The sequence below is a fragment of the Manis javanica genome, chromosome 16, assembly GCF_040802235.1.
Source record: "Manis javanica isolate MJ-LG chromosome 16, MJ_LKY, whole genome shotgun sequence".
Taxonomy (NCBI): Eukaryota; Metazoa; Chordata; class Mammalia; order Pholidota; family Manidae; genus Manis; species Manis javanica.
The window spans coordinates 49,846,582-49,863,874 of NC_133171.1; the positions used below are offsets into that span (position 1 = coordinate 49,846,582).

Genomic DNA, 17,293 nt, shown 5'->3' on the forward strand with positions numbered 1-17,293 from the left:
AACATTTTATGGTGTTCATTTTCCCATGACATTAAATCTTTAAATACATCATTTTTAATAGTTTCACCTGTACTATCAGTAACATCCAATCAATAGAGTAATTTTTGCTCAATGTGGAGAGTGGGGAAAAAAGGGGAGAAATGGACAAAGGATAAAACCAACCACCACTCAGAGTTCACGTATTCAGGGATAACACAGTTGGCATTTTGGTGTATGTTCTCCCTATACATGTTCTTTCCAAACCTGTACATACTAGTTTTGATGGTATCAAGTTGCCCCTAGTCTTTGAGGCCTGCAGCTTTTCTTAGAAGTAGGTAGTGACTATTCCCCAGAATTGGTGACAGTTCTTGTACTTGTCATTGTTCCTCATGGCTGCAGCTCAGGACATGGTCCGGATACTTCCCTGATGCCTGATGGATGGACCTCTAGGTTCCTTCCATTTTTTACCATTATAAACAGCACTGTGGTGGACATCCTCGCAGGGAAACCTTTGTGCACAGCCACGATCATTTCCTTATGCACTGCTGCTCTCACTCCCCTCCAGAATATCTGAAGGAATGAGTATTTACAAAGTCACGGGCAGAGTTGACAGGGTTAGTAAGGATGTTGAAGCACCCAAAGGCTAGTGGTGCTGGGAAGTCACTAGCTTGCTCCCTGGCCTGAAGTGGTAAGCAGAGGAACCAGCGGGGGCCGCTGAACAGAAGTCCCCAACCACACTATTCTCCTGCCCTGTGGCTGCTGCTGATGCATCCCCGTAGCCAATGGCTGGAAATGAAAGGGCAAGGGGCCCGAGGCATGCAGTCTGTGAGGCCAGCCTCCCGGGGCACAGAGCTGGGTGAGGATCAGGTGGGGCAAGCAGAGTGGTCTGCACAGTGGTGTCCCCTAGTCCGCCATGTGGGGACCTGTAGGACTAGGAGGGTGTCACGCTTGGTCCATCCCACACTCAAGTTACCTGGAGAAGGATGGGAAGCAGACAAGACCCAACCTCCTCTGAAGGTATAGCAGGGCCTCCCCGAAGTGAACTCCATGCTATAGTCTGATATGTAATATACAGACTTATGTAATCCTCACAACAGCCCTATGTGGGAGATGCTATTGTTTTCCCCATTTTACAGATGAGGAAACAGAGGCACAAATAACTTTCAAAAAGCCTTGTCCCCACAACTGGCAGAAGGCAGAGCTGGTGTCTACCCTGTGTTGTTGGGTCCAGACCCTCCAGGCTGGCACACCGCACCGCGTGGTCAGTGGGTTGCTCCTCTCAGGCTGGGCCCCCTGCAGGCGCAGCAGGTCAGCTTCCCCTCCACCTGCCCTTTCCGCTGCTCTCTCTTCAGCTGGGGAAGAAAGAGAAACCACCCACACACCACAACCTGAAGGGGAGCCCTGCAAAGCCCTAAATCCACTCCAATTGTATTTTCTCTCTACCCCTTAGAAAATAAAAATTGCTGAGCGCCGGCTATTTTCCCTGAAACTGTGTAGCAGAAATCTTCTCCTGGGCTCTGACCCTAGGAGTCAGCTTTCTGCCCAAAGCACATCTTTACAGCCAAGTTATTTCTGATTCTTTAAAAGCAAAAGCAAAAAAAAAAAAAAAAAAAAGTGTCTGGAAGAAGCAGTTTCTGTTGTAATGCAACATCTCAGCAAAAATCCCTGGCTGCTGGGCCACGCTTGGCTCCTGTCCCAATGGCAGGGGGCTGGAAGACGTCCTGAGCAGCATTAGGGGGGCTCAAGGCTGTGGGCAGCTTCTCAGGCCCTTTAATTATTCCAGGGACATGACGGGGACAGTGGAGATGATGTGATGTTGAAAGGAAGCAATGCACACCAGGGAGAGGAATGGGCGACTTACAGATCTAACTTTGAACTTAGAGGGGCCCCACTCCTCATTCTGAGTGAGCTGCCTCCTGGAGCACTATAAAAATGCTTTGACTTTGGATGTGTACTTAAAATCACCAAGAGCTGTGTGTGTGTGTGTGTGTGTGTGTGTGTGTGTGTGTGTGTGTGTGTATGCATGTGTGTGTGTGTGTGCACATGCACGCATGCAGCTGTTGGGCCCGTGTCTGTGCGTGTGCCTTTAAGGCTCTCTCATGAGGGCAGGAACCATGCTGGTCTTGCTCACCTGTGTATCTCCAGCATCAAGCATGCTTCCGGGAATGAAGCAGGTGCTCAATACACGTTTGTTTAGGGTCTGTTTGAGCACCTTTACATGAGCAAATAAGTCTGTGCAGGGCTCAGAGGGCACATGTCTCTGCATCTCCGTGGATGGTGCACCAGAATGTCAGCTCTGCAAGGGATCCAGTGACATACCCAGGTGCTGAACACATGGTGTGTGGCTGCATGTCCATGTGGGGGTCTCAGAGGCAGCCTGAATGTGAGCGTATGCACAGTGTGTAAGAGATACCAAGTGTAAGAACAGCTGCCTTTGGGTATCATGGTGCCTAGGAATGTCAGGGTGTGTACACATTTGGGAGCAAGTGTACAAGCTTGTTTGCTAAGACATGGGAAAAGACATATGTGCAGACAGCAACAGAGTTGGCAAATAGAAGCAGAAATGTCTGAGAAATATCTAGAAATATCTTCATAGCTGTGTCAGGATCCTCTTGTGCAGGCTCTGGTCTCTCTGCCTTTGGCTGTGGTATGTATGGATTCCAGTTTAACTGTAGACCCTTCAGCCATGAATGCAGTTCAGGTTCAATGACTGGGAAGGAGCAGAGAGCAGGTGACGACTTTGTGGCATAGACACTCCACTTCTCTGGCTGTGGAAGAGCCTTCCAGCTGTCTCCCATGTATCCACATGCTCGATGCCATTTTTTCTCCCACTCAGTCTCTCTAGACTTCTTTGTCAGTGATGGAGCCTTTAGTGTGGACACAGTGCAGGTATAAGCACGCTGTCATCCAGTCCATGTCCCCTCCAGACAGTCTGGACCTTTCCTACTAGCCTTGTTCCCTTAGTCTCCCCTATGGCCCATGGCTCTGGCTCCTCAGCACCCCCACAGGCCCCCCCATAAGTGCTTCTCTCCTTCTCAAGGTCAGTTCCATCTTTGGAGCTCCCCAACAGTAAGGATGATAAATGGATGCTATGACCTGTGACTGGGGAGGTGACATTTCCCTAGCCTTCCAAGAATCCCCTGTGTGCCCACAGTTGTTGTCCTGATCTTGCTGTTTTGATCATCCTTGCTTCCCGGGGAGCCCCAGACCATCTCTGCAAAGGCCATGCATCAATCCTGGGGAAGACAGGAAGGCACAGCTGGGGTGGGTGTGTTATGGAAAATCTAGGCCATCTGTGCCATAGAGCCTCCTTCATGCAGACATGGAAACTGAGGCATTGTCAGATACTCAGCTTCCTCTTCTCTCCCCATCCTTGTCCTATTATAAGTGCATCCTTTTCTGTTTCCCGCAGGTATAATGTCACCTTGCATCTGTGTAGCACACGGGACTTATTAGATGCTAATGTGGTAATGGGTGGCTCCCAGAAAAGGAGAAAACAGAGTGCTTCATCGACTTCTGCTGGTAAACAAAGCCACAAGACAGGTTTAGAGGCAGGTGTCTTAGTTGGGGGGTTTGGAGAGGAAGCTGGAAGAACAAAGGCAGGGTGGGATGGAAGAGAACAGGAGAGTCCTTGGGATGAGTGGGGATTGACAAGGGCAACAGGTTGGGCCCAGTGGGTTTGGTGGAGAAGGGGTGCTGTGGTCCTCAGAGGTTAAGAACTGGGGAGTGGTCTGCTGGTCAGGGTCAGGGGTAGGGACATCCAGAGGAGCTACCAAGGGGTTTCTAAGACTGGGACAAGGAGCAGAGGCAAAGGTGCAAATGAAAGAACAGGCTGCTGGCCTAGATGGCAGGGGGTAGTGTGGCCAGAGGGTCCCGCTTTGGGAGGCTATGAGCTCCTCTCCATTGCATTCCCCTTTCTGCAGTCATGTGGGCTGAAGCCTTGTGTGGTGCTTTACAAACTGCAAAGCTCCATCACATCTAATACTTCATACTAGGCTGGAGGCACATCAGGTGTGAGAATTCTTGCTATAGATCGTAAGGCAGAGAGTAATTCACTGGCTTTTGAAGGCCAGTCAGCAAGGAACCAATCTAGGGCTGTTAGTCTGGTCTACTTCAAAAGCACCTACTGTGTGCCAGGTGCTTTCAGGTGCTGGGATTAGAGTCTGAAACCACACAGATGGAATCCCGGCCCTCAAAGATCTTATATTCTAGCAGAAGAAGCAGAGAATCACACACACACTCATCAGTAGGGTGCTTTTAAGTGCCTGTGAAGAAGATAAAATAGGTTAGTATTAGGGTGGTGGCAAGATGGTGGGACTTGGGGCTGGGCCCTTTGGCCAGGGCAATCAAGGGAGGCCTCTCAGAAGAGGTGAATCATGAAATGAGATCCAAATGATGAGGGGTGGGCAGGGAAGAAGGGTCTGAGTGGAAGGCACACGTGCAGAGATCCCAAGACTGGGCTGAGCAGCAGGAGGGTGTGTGGGGCTTCCTGACTGAGGGCAGGGCTGGGGAATGAGGCTGAGGGCAAGCAGGGGCTGAGTCACGCAGGACCCTGCAGGCTGCTGCCGTCAGGATCCAGCTTCCATCCTCGGTGCAGCCGGAGCCTCTGAAAGGTTTCAGAACACTGCCCTGACCTGATTCCGGTTTAGATAGATCCCTCCCACTGATCTGTGCAGGACAGATTGGAAGGGACCCAGAATTGGAGGAAGATGCCGGCAGCCTGGGACAGGCAATAGCAGTGAGGGTGAAGAGAAGGGATTGGATTTGGGAGGCATAGCCAACAAGACGTAGTGATGGGTGGGGTATTCCATGTGAGGGTGACTGAGGGTGCAGATGGTAGGGCATGTAAGAGATGGGAAAGGCCCCAAGGTGGGCAGATTTGGAGTGGGAAGAGGGAATTTATTGTTCTGCTTTAGTTCAAGATGCCCAGTGGACGTCCAAGTGGAGATGGCAACTTGGTTAGCGGGATGGGCAATTCTGGCAGAGTTCGGAAGTCAGGTCTGGGCTGGAGGTAAAATTTCAAGAGTCTGCATCAAATAGAAAGATATGACTGAATCTGACACCTGGGAAGAGGGTGTAGACACAGGGAGAAGAGGGCTGAAGGGCAAAGCCAGGGGCAATATGATGATAAAGGTCTGGGAGCCAGTGGAGGAGTAGAGAAGGGGCAACACATGAGCTTGGGGGTAAACCCAGAGAGCGGGAGCTCAGAACAGCATTTCAGAAATGAGATGGGGCTGCTGTGCTGAGGGCCAAGGAGATCTAGGTTTGGAGAAAACGGAATCAGCATTTGGCTCTGATATCTGAAGAAGTCATTGGTGACTCTGATCAAAGCCCCTTCTATGCAGAGATGGGGATGAAGCAGGAGAGTAACCGAGTAGCAAATCTTCTGCTGGGGTGCAGGTGGGGCAAGAAAATAGAAAGGCTGGGAGGCAATGCGAAGGCAAGTGAAAGGTTTTCTTCTAAGATGTGAGCTAGTGAGACACGTTTGTCAGTGGGAATGATCCAAAGAGAGGGCCAGCGGTGATGCCGGGAACCGGGGATCAGTGCGGGAGAAGGCCTGTAAGAAGATGAGACCAGGCGTGATCTTGTTCACCAGGGAGGGCTTGGTCTTAGAAAGCAACTGGGACCTTTGTTACCCAATTTAACTGAAGTGAAGATAGAATGTGAGGGTCGATGCAGGTAGATGGGTGAACTAGGAGTGGGAAGAAGAGACACGTCTCTGATCGCATTGATTTCTCCAGGAAGCATTCATCAACACTGTCGTTAGGTAAGGGGGTTACAAGCAGAGAACATGTTGATTCGAGGAATAAGGGAAAATTTTGATGTAATTTTCTTGGAGAGCTGCAAAGTGAATTTACTAGGAATCCTGGCAGAGTTCAGAGTATGCCTGGTCATAAATCGAACCAGTCATCACAGCTGTGTGATGTCCCCTAGAGGGTCCTAGGTAGCAGTCAGGTGTTGGGGTGCAGGTGCCTAGGAAATGGGTGGTTGAGATTAACCAGAGTTGGAGGTTTTTCCAGGTGAGTGTGAAGGAGGGAAAGGGGCCAAGATATCAGGGATGATTTGGGGGCAGGTCTGTAAAATCTGGGCTGAGCAATAAAGGAAAATAAGAACAGTGTTTGATCTGTAGTGAATAAGGTGAATGGACTGGAGGGTGGGTTTGAGGGGGTCTCATGAGGTGGGAGAATTGTTAACGCAGGAGTCCAGAGTACTCTAGCTGATAGAAGTCAGACAAGGGGGGCCTCGAGGGCAAGAATTCAGAAGTGAGGTAGTTATTGGTGATGAGGTCTATGACCATGTGCTGAAAGGCTGAGAAGAAAAGGAAGTGATCTGTGGTGCTAAGGGTTTTGGGGGCTTAGTGCACCCAGAGGCTAGGGTGTTGAACAGATCACCTGCTGCTGAGAAAGATGCAGGAATAGTGGTGGAGAGAGAGAGAGAGCAGGCCAAGTGCTGAGGTCATCAATGGGTGACTAATCTTTAATTCTTGGGATTTCAAAGTCATCTAGTAAAGTGGCTTTAAAATGATTTGTATGACTCTCAATCTTGTTTACAGGAAGCATTTTAAGGCAGCTTGCACACACAGCAGAGGTGAAAGCACATCTACTGTTGGGAAATGGGGGAGGGGGAACTGTACCCCTTACTTTCATCTCCGCTCTTTGAGAGGGTTCCATGGAACCTTCCATGGCACACAGCTAGAAAACCACAGATTTAACCCAAAGCCCCTTATTTTACTATAAGGAACAAGAGTGCTGCTTATCCAAGTTCACCCGGGTTGTTAGGAACAGAGCCAGGACTGTAACCCCGTTTTCTGTCTCCCCCTGGTCCTGGGCTCCATCACCACTGCAAACCTCTTCCCATTCTGTGTGTTTTCCTTGAGGTTCCTAACACCCTGTGTGGTAAACACAGTTCTGACCACAGCACTAGCAGGAACCTTTCTCTAGCCTGTCCCTGGGGTGGTCCATTTCATTCTGTCCGGCCTTTTCTAGAACTATAGGGTAACCCTGTCCTGTCATTACAGGAAGCTAGGTTCAGGTGAAAGCCTTGCTGTGAAGGCTGAGGGACTCATCCAGCCACAGGGTCTGTGCTTGGGGGCCAGAGAGTCACTATAACCTGGGACTTGGCCATGACTGGCCTCCTAGAGCCCAGACTGGACATGGATGGGGCAGGACTGACCTACAAACTGCAAGTCAGTGCCCAGGTGGAGGCCACCACCCAGCTAAGCAGGCTGTCTAGGCAGGATATCCGTGTGGCCGAGATGCAAAAGCCGGGAAACAAACCAGACTCTGAGAGATGGAGGCTGGGAAGAGGGGAGGCCACAGAGCTTGAGGGCTGCCAGAGGAGCTGTAAAGCACAGGGGCTTTTTCTAGGTCCCACTGGGCCTCTCCCATGGTAAGGAGGATCCTCGACAGGACTCTGTATGGGGGAGCATGTCCAGCCCAGCCGGTCAAGCCCAGTAATGGGCCATGTGGAGGCAGAGGGCAGTACGCAAAGCCAGCTGGACACCCCTTCATGATTTTAAGCCATTTGCCCATGCACAGTGGAAGGGCACCCAGCATGGATGTGGGAAATACTGTCTGTTCCCCTGAGGTGGGAGGGCTGGTAAGCATTAAACAAGTCTCTGCCTCTGCCCAGGGCACTCACCAGGTACTAGTCAGGACTCCAAGCACAGCAGCATGCCCAGCAGGGCACTGGAGTGCCAGGCAGGGAAACTGAGGCAGAAGACCAGGATAGGCTGACAGGGCAGGGGGTTCATTTCCCATCCCTGACCCTGGCATTAGTTCAGGCCCCAGTGCTCAGAAGTCCCCAGGATGTCCCCTCTGCTCCGAAGTCCTGCCCCCTCCAAGTGTTAGAGCAGCCCCCTCCCTCCCATGTCCTCTCCTGGGGGAGGGCTCCCTGACTGCCCTACTTAAGGAGCCCCCGAGCCTGCACTCATTCCTCATTCCTTTCCAAGCCTTGACCTGCTCTGTTTCTTGGAAGCATGGGTCACATCCTGACATCTTGCAATATATATGTGCGCTTGTTGGTGTCTGCCTTCCACACTAACACTAGCCTGGAAGCTCCCCCAAGGCCAGGAATTTGGTTTCCCTGTGTGTCCAGCTGCCTGCATAAGCAGCCAGCCGGGCAGTGTGCTAGGAGGGGTGCCCTGTGGTACCTCGTCTGCTTCTCCATCATCACAAGGGCACCACTGAGTTGCAGGCACTCCTGCTCTAAATGGTTCAGGGCTCTGTAGAGCTGGGTCTGCTTCTGGGCCTTCAAAGAGGTGACCCCCCACTGTCCAGGCCCATCCAGCCCCTCCTGCCCAGGAGTCCTGTTCCCGCTGCTGCCCTCAGCCCCCAGCAGAGGAGGGAACACTGGCTGCCATGCTGTTGTGCTCACTCCCTCCCCAAGAACTGGGCCGTTGCAGGCCTGAGGGCAGGTGAAAATTGCTGGGCCCCTGGAAACCCCAGGCTGGTTGTATCAAGGCCGATAAGCCTCAGTAAGTGGCTCTAAAGATAATCAATTGTTTTCATTCTGAGTGAAACTACCGGCTCCAAGGAGCCTCTATTTAAAAACTGCACACATATGCCAGATCCATCTTTTGTTAAATTGTCGCACATGCTGATCTGATTTGACCTGGCAGATTCAACGTGTTTCCTGCCCAGTGCCAAAGATGGGGTTGGGAGGGGAGTTGGGCCTGGAGGCTGGAGAGCTGAGCAAGAAGGGGAGAGGCAGACAAGGGGGAGGGAACCTCAGTTTCCATCTTCACCCGCTTTGGGGACTCAGGTACAGGGTCCCCTCCCTTATGAGAATCCTGCCCTAATTCTTCTCTGCCTCCATTGATGCAAGAGAATTAGTGGTCTGGCAGGAAGCATCCTTAGACTGCAGGGTCCAAACCCTTGATTTTTCAGAAAGGAAAACAGAGACTCAGAGAGGTAAGCTGCTTACCCAGAGTCACACAACAAAATAGTAGCAGAGTGGAGCCAGAGCCTGGGACACTAGAGGTCCACCTGGTTCTCCTTCTAGGTGCTGCTGGGGAGGGAATCTTCTCTCTTCCACCAGGGGGTGGTCTGGACAAGGGCAGGGGCACATCTTTCTCTCCCAGCACTTAAGCCACATGCTGATGGGGTACCCAGTGATCATTGCTAATTAAGTGAAGGGAGGGGCCCATGGGGTTCCAGGGAGGGAGGAGGTCTTTTGCTGTTGAAATATGATTGATATGTAGTCTTATATTGATATCAGGTGAACAGCATAGTGATTTGACAATTATATACATTACAGGACCGCTCACCGTGATTAAGTGGAGTTGTCATCTGTCGCCTTACAAAGTTATTACACTATTGCTGACTCTATTCCCTGTCTGAGTCCTCATCCCTTAACTTACTTAGTTCATAATTGGAAGTTTTGTACCTCTTTGTTCCCTTTACCTATTTCCCTCATCCCCCCACAACCTCCTCTATGGCAACTACCCGTTTGTTCTCTCTACTTACGCATCTATTTCTGTTTTGTTTCTTTGTTGGTTGGTTTTGTTTTTTAGATATAAGTGAACTCACATGGTATGTGTCTTCCTCTGATTTATTTCAGTGAGCATAATACCCTCTTGGGTCGATCCATGTTGTTGTGAATGGCAAGATTTCATTCTTTTTTATGGCTGAGTAATTTTCCATTATATATATATATATGCCACATCTTCTTTGTCCATTCATCTGTCAATGGACACTTAGGTTGCATAAGGGTGCATATATCTTTTTTGGGTTAGTGTTTTTGTTTTCTTCAGGTAAATATCCAGAAGTGGGATTACTGGGTTGTATGGTAGTTCTATTTTTAATTATTTGAGGAACCTCCTTACTGTTTCCTATGGTGGCTGCACTGATTTACATTCCTACTAACAGTGCGCAAGTGTTCCCTTTTGGGAAGGGAGATCTTGCTGGGAAGGAATGGAGCAACTTGAGCAGACCAGGCGCTAGAGAACAGGTGAGCAGCAATCTTTGAAAGCATAAGACAGACCATGTCCCTCCTCTACTCCAGATCTGCACTGGCAACCCAGCTCCCTCAGCGTAAAAGCCGAAGTCCACCCAATGGCCCACTAGGCCTGTGATCCTACTCTGACCTCACTGCTGCTGCCCTCCCCTCTCCCCACCCTATGGCCACATTGGTCTCCCTGCTGCCTCTCCTGCATGTCATGCATGCACTCATGCCCCCCCCCCGACCCCAAATTTCATAGGTGAGAGCCAAAGACTCTAAAGGAGTCAAGGATGTGAGATGTCACTCAAGGCAGACGGAGAAGTGAGGATGCCAGGCAGATGCCAGGACAGGTGGGTAATGGGGGTCCGGGAAGGCAAGTGGCTGCCCCACCCAGGGTCGCTGGCCAGCACACCCATCCTGATGTTGTCTCTGAGCCCGGCAGCAGGGTCCCCTGAGTTCCTGTCCTGGCAGGCTGGGACATGCTGGCCCTTGTAGCACCAGCCATGCAGTTTGCTGTAGAAGGAGGACAGGGGACAGCAGTGTGTGGGGGACTTGGCACGGCTGAGGAGGGCCGAAGGAGCCATTCCTTCATGTGACAGTCTTGAGAGGGACTTGAGACCCCATCTCAGTGAGGAGCACTTCTACAGAGGAGCTGCAGGTGACCTGTGGGGGGCCATGGGGGCCCCAGGGGTCTACAGCTGAACCCCAAGTCCTGGGCATTCAGTCAGCCTCCCTCTCTCCATGGGGCAGCTGCCCTGCTCTGCCCGCCTCCGTCTCTCCATACCTGCGGTGGCCTGAGGCACAGACATGGCCATAAATAATAGTAATAACGAGAGAGTCTGTTCCAAGCGAGATGATTTTATGAAATTACATTTTTGAAAAGGTTAATTCTTCCATCTCCCCACTTGTACTCCAATCTGGAGAAGCAAATGTGGATTAATTGGTCCCGTTTCCTCCCGGGCCTTCCCAGAACTCGGACAAGATGCTGGCTTCCACAGGGGCCTGACTTCTCCTGGCAACAGACGCTGGGCCCTTCTTCCTCCTGGAGCTGGCAGACCCCACAGTGGGGCGTGGGGTGTGCTGCAGCTGTGCTGCCATGCCATGCCATCCGGGACCAGGGGGGTGGCACAGGGTCCAGCGGGTGGAGTCCCAGCTTGCCAGGGAAAGCCTGGCAGGTGGAGAGGCGGACTGGCTGGGAGGGAGGCCTGCAGGGGTCACGGGAAGCGTTCTCAGGGGGCAGCGTGCAGGAGGAGCAAGGGGAGGGGAGGGGAAAGGCCAGAGCCAGGACCCCCCCATACATATGGAGTGGGCAGGGTGGGGGAGTCCATATGGAGACGGCTGGACAGACAGATGTGAGGGAAGCTGAGTGGGCCCTCTCTCTGCTCTCAACTTTCCACCTTTTCACTGTTATTTTTCCCTAAGTCAGGCGAGGAAGGGGGGAAGACAGGACCCCTGTGAGGCAGAGAAGCCATTTATCTCAGCAGGAGGAAGGAGATGAGACAGGAGCACCTCCTTAGAGCTCTAAGTGTGACTGTGTCCCTCCTCACATCTCCTCACCACCTGCCCTCCCGAGGCAGCCCTCCCCCGGCTCCTGCCTGTGCCCCTGGCACCTTTCCGGGCTGCCTCAGCCTCCCCTGCCTCCCTGCCTATTGTGTCTTGGATGCCTGGCCTCCTCTCGGTACAGTCTCCCTCCACCAGGCCCAGCTGGGGTGGTGTCGGCAGGTCCACCTTGTGTCCCCAACCCTGCCCCTCTTAGCTGGGCCACCTCAGCCAGGCAGTGCCCCACTCTGGGCCTCAGTTGCCCTACCTGTGAAGGGAAGGGGCCAGACAACCTTATTCCAAGTCTCCTTCTAGCTCTGAAGCGTGGAGAGGGTTTGGGTGGGGCTTACGGGAAGGGGTGCCCTGGTGTTTGGTTTTGCAGTGGTTTTCTTTGGGTGGGAGGTCCTCACTGGTTTGTAAGGACAGTTGAAGAGGAGCAGCGGGGACACAGCCTGTGTGAGGTGGAGGCGGGCTGTTGGCGGGGTGGTGTCTGTCTCAGGGTGTGCTGTGAGGTGTATGTACCTAGGTACGTGTATGTGTTGAGGGGCATCTCCCAGCAGGTGCTTTTGCGTGGCTCAGCCAGTTTTCTTCCTTGGGTTGGCACCTGACATTTCACACTTCTGGGGTGATCCCTAATCCTAGTCATTGCCTAACCTACCACCTTGAAGCCTTGGGGGATGGAGAAACAGACCTGACCTCAAGGAGGCAGAAGAGGTGAGATTCCTTCACACCAGGAGTGTGTCACCTTCAGACCAGACCAGGAGGCTTGTGCCATACCTGGCACTACCTCTAATCTTCAGTGGGTAATAGGTGGGAGCATCAATACCACCCAAGGGTTGTAGGGATCAGGGCGGGCTTCCTGGAGAAAGAAACATTGAAATATAAACTGATTATACTCTATGGGCCATGGGAGGCTGGGCAAATGGCCCAGTGAAGGAATAGTGCAGCAGGCAGGTTCCCAGGAGGTACGGGGACAGGTGGAGAGTTATTCTATTGTGTGGCTGTGCCTCGGTCAGGTCTGATAAGAGAGAGGTGCAGGCCCTGCAGGTGAGACCTAGAAGAGACATGACTTCATTTCAGCTGAGAAGAGAATGGCTTGACAGAGGTGTGCTTGCATCCAGGAGCAGGACAGAGGGAATGGCAGAGAAGGTGTGCATGGAGTCAAGACAGGCAGAGGGCCCACAGGCTCCCTGGCACCCTCTCTGGGTGGGCTCCTGATGGGGCCTAGCCACCTATTTCCCCTCCTGACAGGCACTCTCCCTGTTTATTCCTGTTCAAAGAGCGGGGAAGACCTATTTACCTCCCAAGAGCCTATTTATTTTGCTTTCTCATTTTCCAATCCAGTGACTTTATGACTTTTTTTCATTTGGCTTCATCTTCCCAACAACAGGAGCCATTCCTTCTCCTTCTTGACCTCCAGCTGGAAAAACCAGGGCTGCTGCTGTGCCTGGGAGTCCTGGGGCTGGCCGTGCTGAGCCCTCACCTTGTGCCCCAGCCAGATGGGTCGGGGGCCCCACTCTCTACTCTGGGCCATCCCAGGCTGGGATTGGAGAGCACGCCGGGGCCGCCGCTGTGGGCCAAGGGGGTACAGAGGGTACCAGCTCCACCTGCTTGCCTCTCACTGCCTCGCAGTCCAGGGGCCATGGAGAAGAAGGTGGGTTTGGATGAGAAGGGGACAGGACCTGAGGCAGAGAGAAGCAGGGTGGGTGGGATGGGGCTCCCAGGAGGGCAGTGGATGAGGGCCTGGGAGCTTCCTTGGTTTGCCCCTACCAGGTATCCTTCCACTCCTGAGGATGATCCCTAATCCTAGCCATCCCCTAACCCCACCTCCCTGGGATTTGCTGATGCAACCCACTGACGTCCCCCCACGTATGCCGTGGTTCCTTTGGCTTCCGACCCTCCCTTCTCACCTCCATCTTTCCAACACTACGAGGTCCTGCACCTTCACAGCTGTCTGTCTACCTCGCCTCCCTTCCACTGACTTTCTCAGGACCTGCTCACTGTGGGAGATGGCAGGACAGACTCCATAGGGTCGCCATTTCCTGAGATGAGGAAGACTCAGGGGAAGAAAACCAAGAGCTTGTCCGTGGCCTCTTTGGTCTGGGGTGGCTGGTAGACACGCCAGAGATGGCTGGAGGGTCAGATTGTGAGTCTGGAACTCAGAGAGCAGTTAAGGCTGGGGACATGGACTCAGGACTCATTGGCATAAGGTGGCATTTCCCCAAGAGACAGAGAATAGGGCAAGAAAAAAGGGGCCAAGGAGGGCCTGGAGCACTTCAGTGTTTTGCTGAAACAATCAGCAAAAGGCTGAGCAGGACAGGTCAGAGAGGAAGGGGAAACCAGGAGCACGTGGCCTCTCTCTTCCCAGTGTCTTCCTCATGCGGCTGGTCCCTGGTCCTCAGGCCACTTCCCACTGTGAGCTCATGTCCTCAGGGCACAGACCAGAAAAGACACAGGCTGAATCGGAAGCCCAGCCCAGCCTTCCCAGCTATGTGCTCTTGGGCAACTTACTTTGCCCACTAAACCACATTTTCTCATTCTCTCTGCAGGAAATTTCAAAAAAACCAATGAAACACCTGGCACCTAGTAGCCACTCCATAAATGTCAGTTCTGCTTCCACCCCTTACTCTTCCTGAAATAAACCCACCATGGCATGCATCATCTCAGAAAGAAGGCCTGTAGCGTTTGAGATATTTGTCTTTAAATACATTATCTTACACTTGCCCACACCGAATCTCATCTGTCACTTTCCTGCCCACTCACACACACCCTTGTAGGATTCTGTAGTGTATCCTCATTGGCTTGACATTTCACTTCCCCCAAGAAATTTAGTGCCATTTTCAGATTTCCAGCTCTCGCTGCGTACTCTCTCTTCCAGGTGATTTGCTGAAATTTCAATCGAGATGCCCCATCCTAAGCATGGTGGCTCAGTTGGCCCTTTTCCCCTGGAAATGTCTGCCAACCCCCTGCCCATTTCTAATGCAGGAACCATGCCGTTGAGAAGCCCTCCCATCCCAGAGGCCTGAGTGAGTTCCCCACAAGGCCTGGCTGCCTGCTGAGCTGGCCAGGGAGTCCTTGTGCTTCAGTGCTCAGGGGTCCTACCCTTTTCAGAGATGCTTCCAATTCTTCTTTGCAGGGTCAGAAAGGGAAGCTCACAAGTCTATGTGTCCCAAGTCTCTCCTAAGAATCCTCTTGTGGGGGTCGTAGCCCTGCGGGTTTCTGCTCACCCCTGTGGAGCAGGCACCATCTCCCCTTGGACCCACCATTTCAGTTCCCACCATTCCCACCACCCTCACCTTATGGTCAGCTTGAGGGCCTTTTCTGGCCGTGGAGCATGCTCTGCCCAGGCAAGTAGATACACCAGAAGTGCTGCAGAATTTCACTGCTGGAGCAGCTCTCAACCCCTGGCTGATGAGCACTCCCATCCCAGCACCCTTACCCCTCCACAGGGGACGCTCTGACATGGGTCCTACACGGTCGCCCAGGGTTGCCCGTGGGACTGAGCTCCAGCTGCCCACCATTGTCACTTGATTGAGACCACACACCTTTCACTGGCTGCCTTCTCTTCCCCATCTCACTTCTCCTAGGTCCCTCCCAGCGTTTCAAGGGACCACCTCCCAAATTAACTATATGCCCTCGAATCCTTGTCTCAGGGTCACCTTCTGGGGAACTTAAACCACAACACTAGCTCATTGGCCCGTGCTAACCAAGTGTCCTTGGGCTGCAGCTGGCCTGATTCACCCTGCATTCTTTTGGGGCTCAAAGTCCAGTCCCTGGGTGTACTCCTCATGGAGAGCTCTCCCCAGCTCTGGTCAGCAGCCTGGCCTGCTCCAGGACCTTGCGGGGGCCAGAGACTTCTCTGCGGTGGGGCATTTCCAAGTGTTGCTGTCTGTTGGGGGAGTTATCTTGGCACTAGCTGCATTGTCTGCAGATTTATCTCTGGCCAGGGGAGTGGGGCCCAGCTGCAGACAGCAAACATATTGAACAAATTCCTAATGAACTGATTACTCAGCTTAGCATTTTAACTGCGGCATTAAGCACCCTCACACCCTCATAAACATGTTGAACTACTGAAGGGATTATGGCTTCCAGGCTGGCCACTCTATCACTGGGAAAAATTAATCTCAAGCTTTAATCAAAGCCAAAGCCACAAATTGCAGTAGGAAAGGGGCATCCTCTTTCCCTGGTGCCCAGGAGATGGTAGGGAATTCAGAGATTTCTCTGGCTAGGAAGTGACCTTGAGATGTCATCTGGTCCATCCTCCCCTGCCTGGGTGCACACAGACCCTCTTACCCTGATGGTTGAAACCTTTTCTAGGCATGACGTTCCTTTGTAGATAGAAGGGTAACCAGCAGGAAGAAAGGCTGATGACCTTTCCTACACGAGGGGTGAGTGCAGTGGAGAAAGCAAATGCAGGGTTCATACCTATTCGCCTCTTCTGTTAGTGACTCACTGTGACCCTTGGATCCTCATCTGGGGGTTTTTATGGCAGCTGAGATGACATTCGGACTTCCCTGAGTTCTGTCAGCTTCTGTGGCATCTGGCTGAGGAAGGAGTGTGGAGGGCAGAACCCATCTGTGCAACTCTTACCGGGCGTGCCTGTCCATGTGCAAGGACCAGCAGGATCTGTGAGGACTCTGTTTCTCCAAGGAAGGGACCAGATGTTGTATTTTGTTGCTCAGAACTCCCGGTGTCAGTTTGAATGTGCTCATGGGCAGGCCTGTTTGGTAAGCAGCAACTGAGAACAACTGTTTGATGTCCAGTTCCTGAAGGAGAGAGCCCGGAAGAAGGCCAAAGGAGGCCCACATGTGGCTCCAGAGAGCCCTGGATCCGAGGCTCTCAAAGAACGCTCTTTGGAGGTGGCCCTGGGTCATCTAGGCCCTCATTACTCCCAAGTATGTCCCCGAGCACCTCAGGCCCCACCTGGGCCTCCTGAAGCAGGGTCTGCTCTTTTTGGAGTTGCCCGGGAGGTTCACAGACACATTTAATTGTGAGCAGCCCTGGCCCAGCCCCTCAGGGAAGCTGCTAGGAGAGTTTGCTCTGAGACTCAGAAGGTGCGGCGGGATCCAGCAAGGGGAGTTCCCCCTCAGTTTGGGCCTGCAGTAGAGCAGGTAGGAGCCAATAGCCCTGGCCAGAGAAAACACTGGTGAGCAGTGACTGGGCAAAGGCCCCTGGACATGAGAGCTCTCCGCTGGACCTGTCACCACACTCTGACCCCCTCAGGGTGGGCCGTCTGCCTGCTAGTGGATCCTTGTTCCTGAATGAGACCATCTCCCAGGCAGTGGAGCAGAGTTGCTGCTGAGAAGAGGCAGTGAGAGTAGACAGCCAGCCGCAGGCCTCGGGAGGCCTCTCACTTTACCCCTTGTGCAGTTTCTACCAAAGAAGGCTGAGCATTCTGCCCACTGTACGTGCTGAGACAAGGAGTGCGCGGAGGTGGCCATCCTCTGAGTCAGGCACACTATCGGCGTCGGTAGGAAGGTGGTGGGAGAGACTCTGTGGGGGACCTTGAACTTGGACCAAAGATGCTTTCAGGGGTTCAGCTACTCCTCAGGAATATTTGGGATATAATGGCAGATCTGTCTCCAAGCTCCCTGAGACCTGAGCAAAGGGAGGGAGGGAAGGCCCCCTTGTGCCAGGTCTCCCATTCATTCTCCCCTTTTAGGACCCACGTTATAGAATTGCTGCTCTCGGTTTCCCTCCTCGTCTCGGTTTCTCTCCTCGTCTCGGTTTCTCGAGATACCAAACGGGGATGGCAGTAGTCGGGCTGCGTGGGGTGAATCGATGGTGAAGTGAGCTGATTCCTGGAAAACTCAGACTCTGGCACATTGTAAAT

General features: G+C 52.7%; 1 protein-coding gene across 4 annotated transcripts in view; it reads left to right on the forward strand.

The window, feature by feature from the left end:
- The window catches only part of LRFN2 (leucine rich repeat and fibronectin type III domain containing 2), a 176,666-nt gene that overhangs the window by 78,555 nt on the left and 80,818 nt on the right, over window positions 1–17,293 (forward strand). The window lies entirely within an intron of this gene.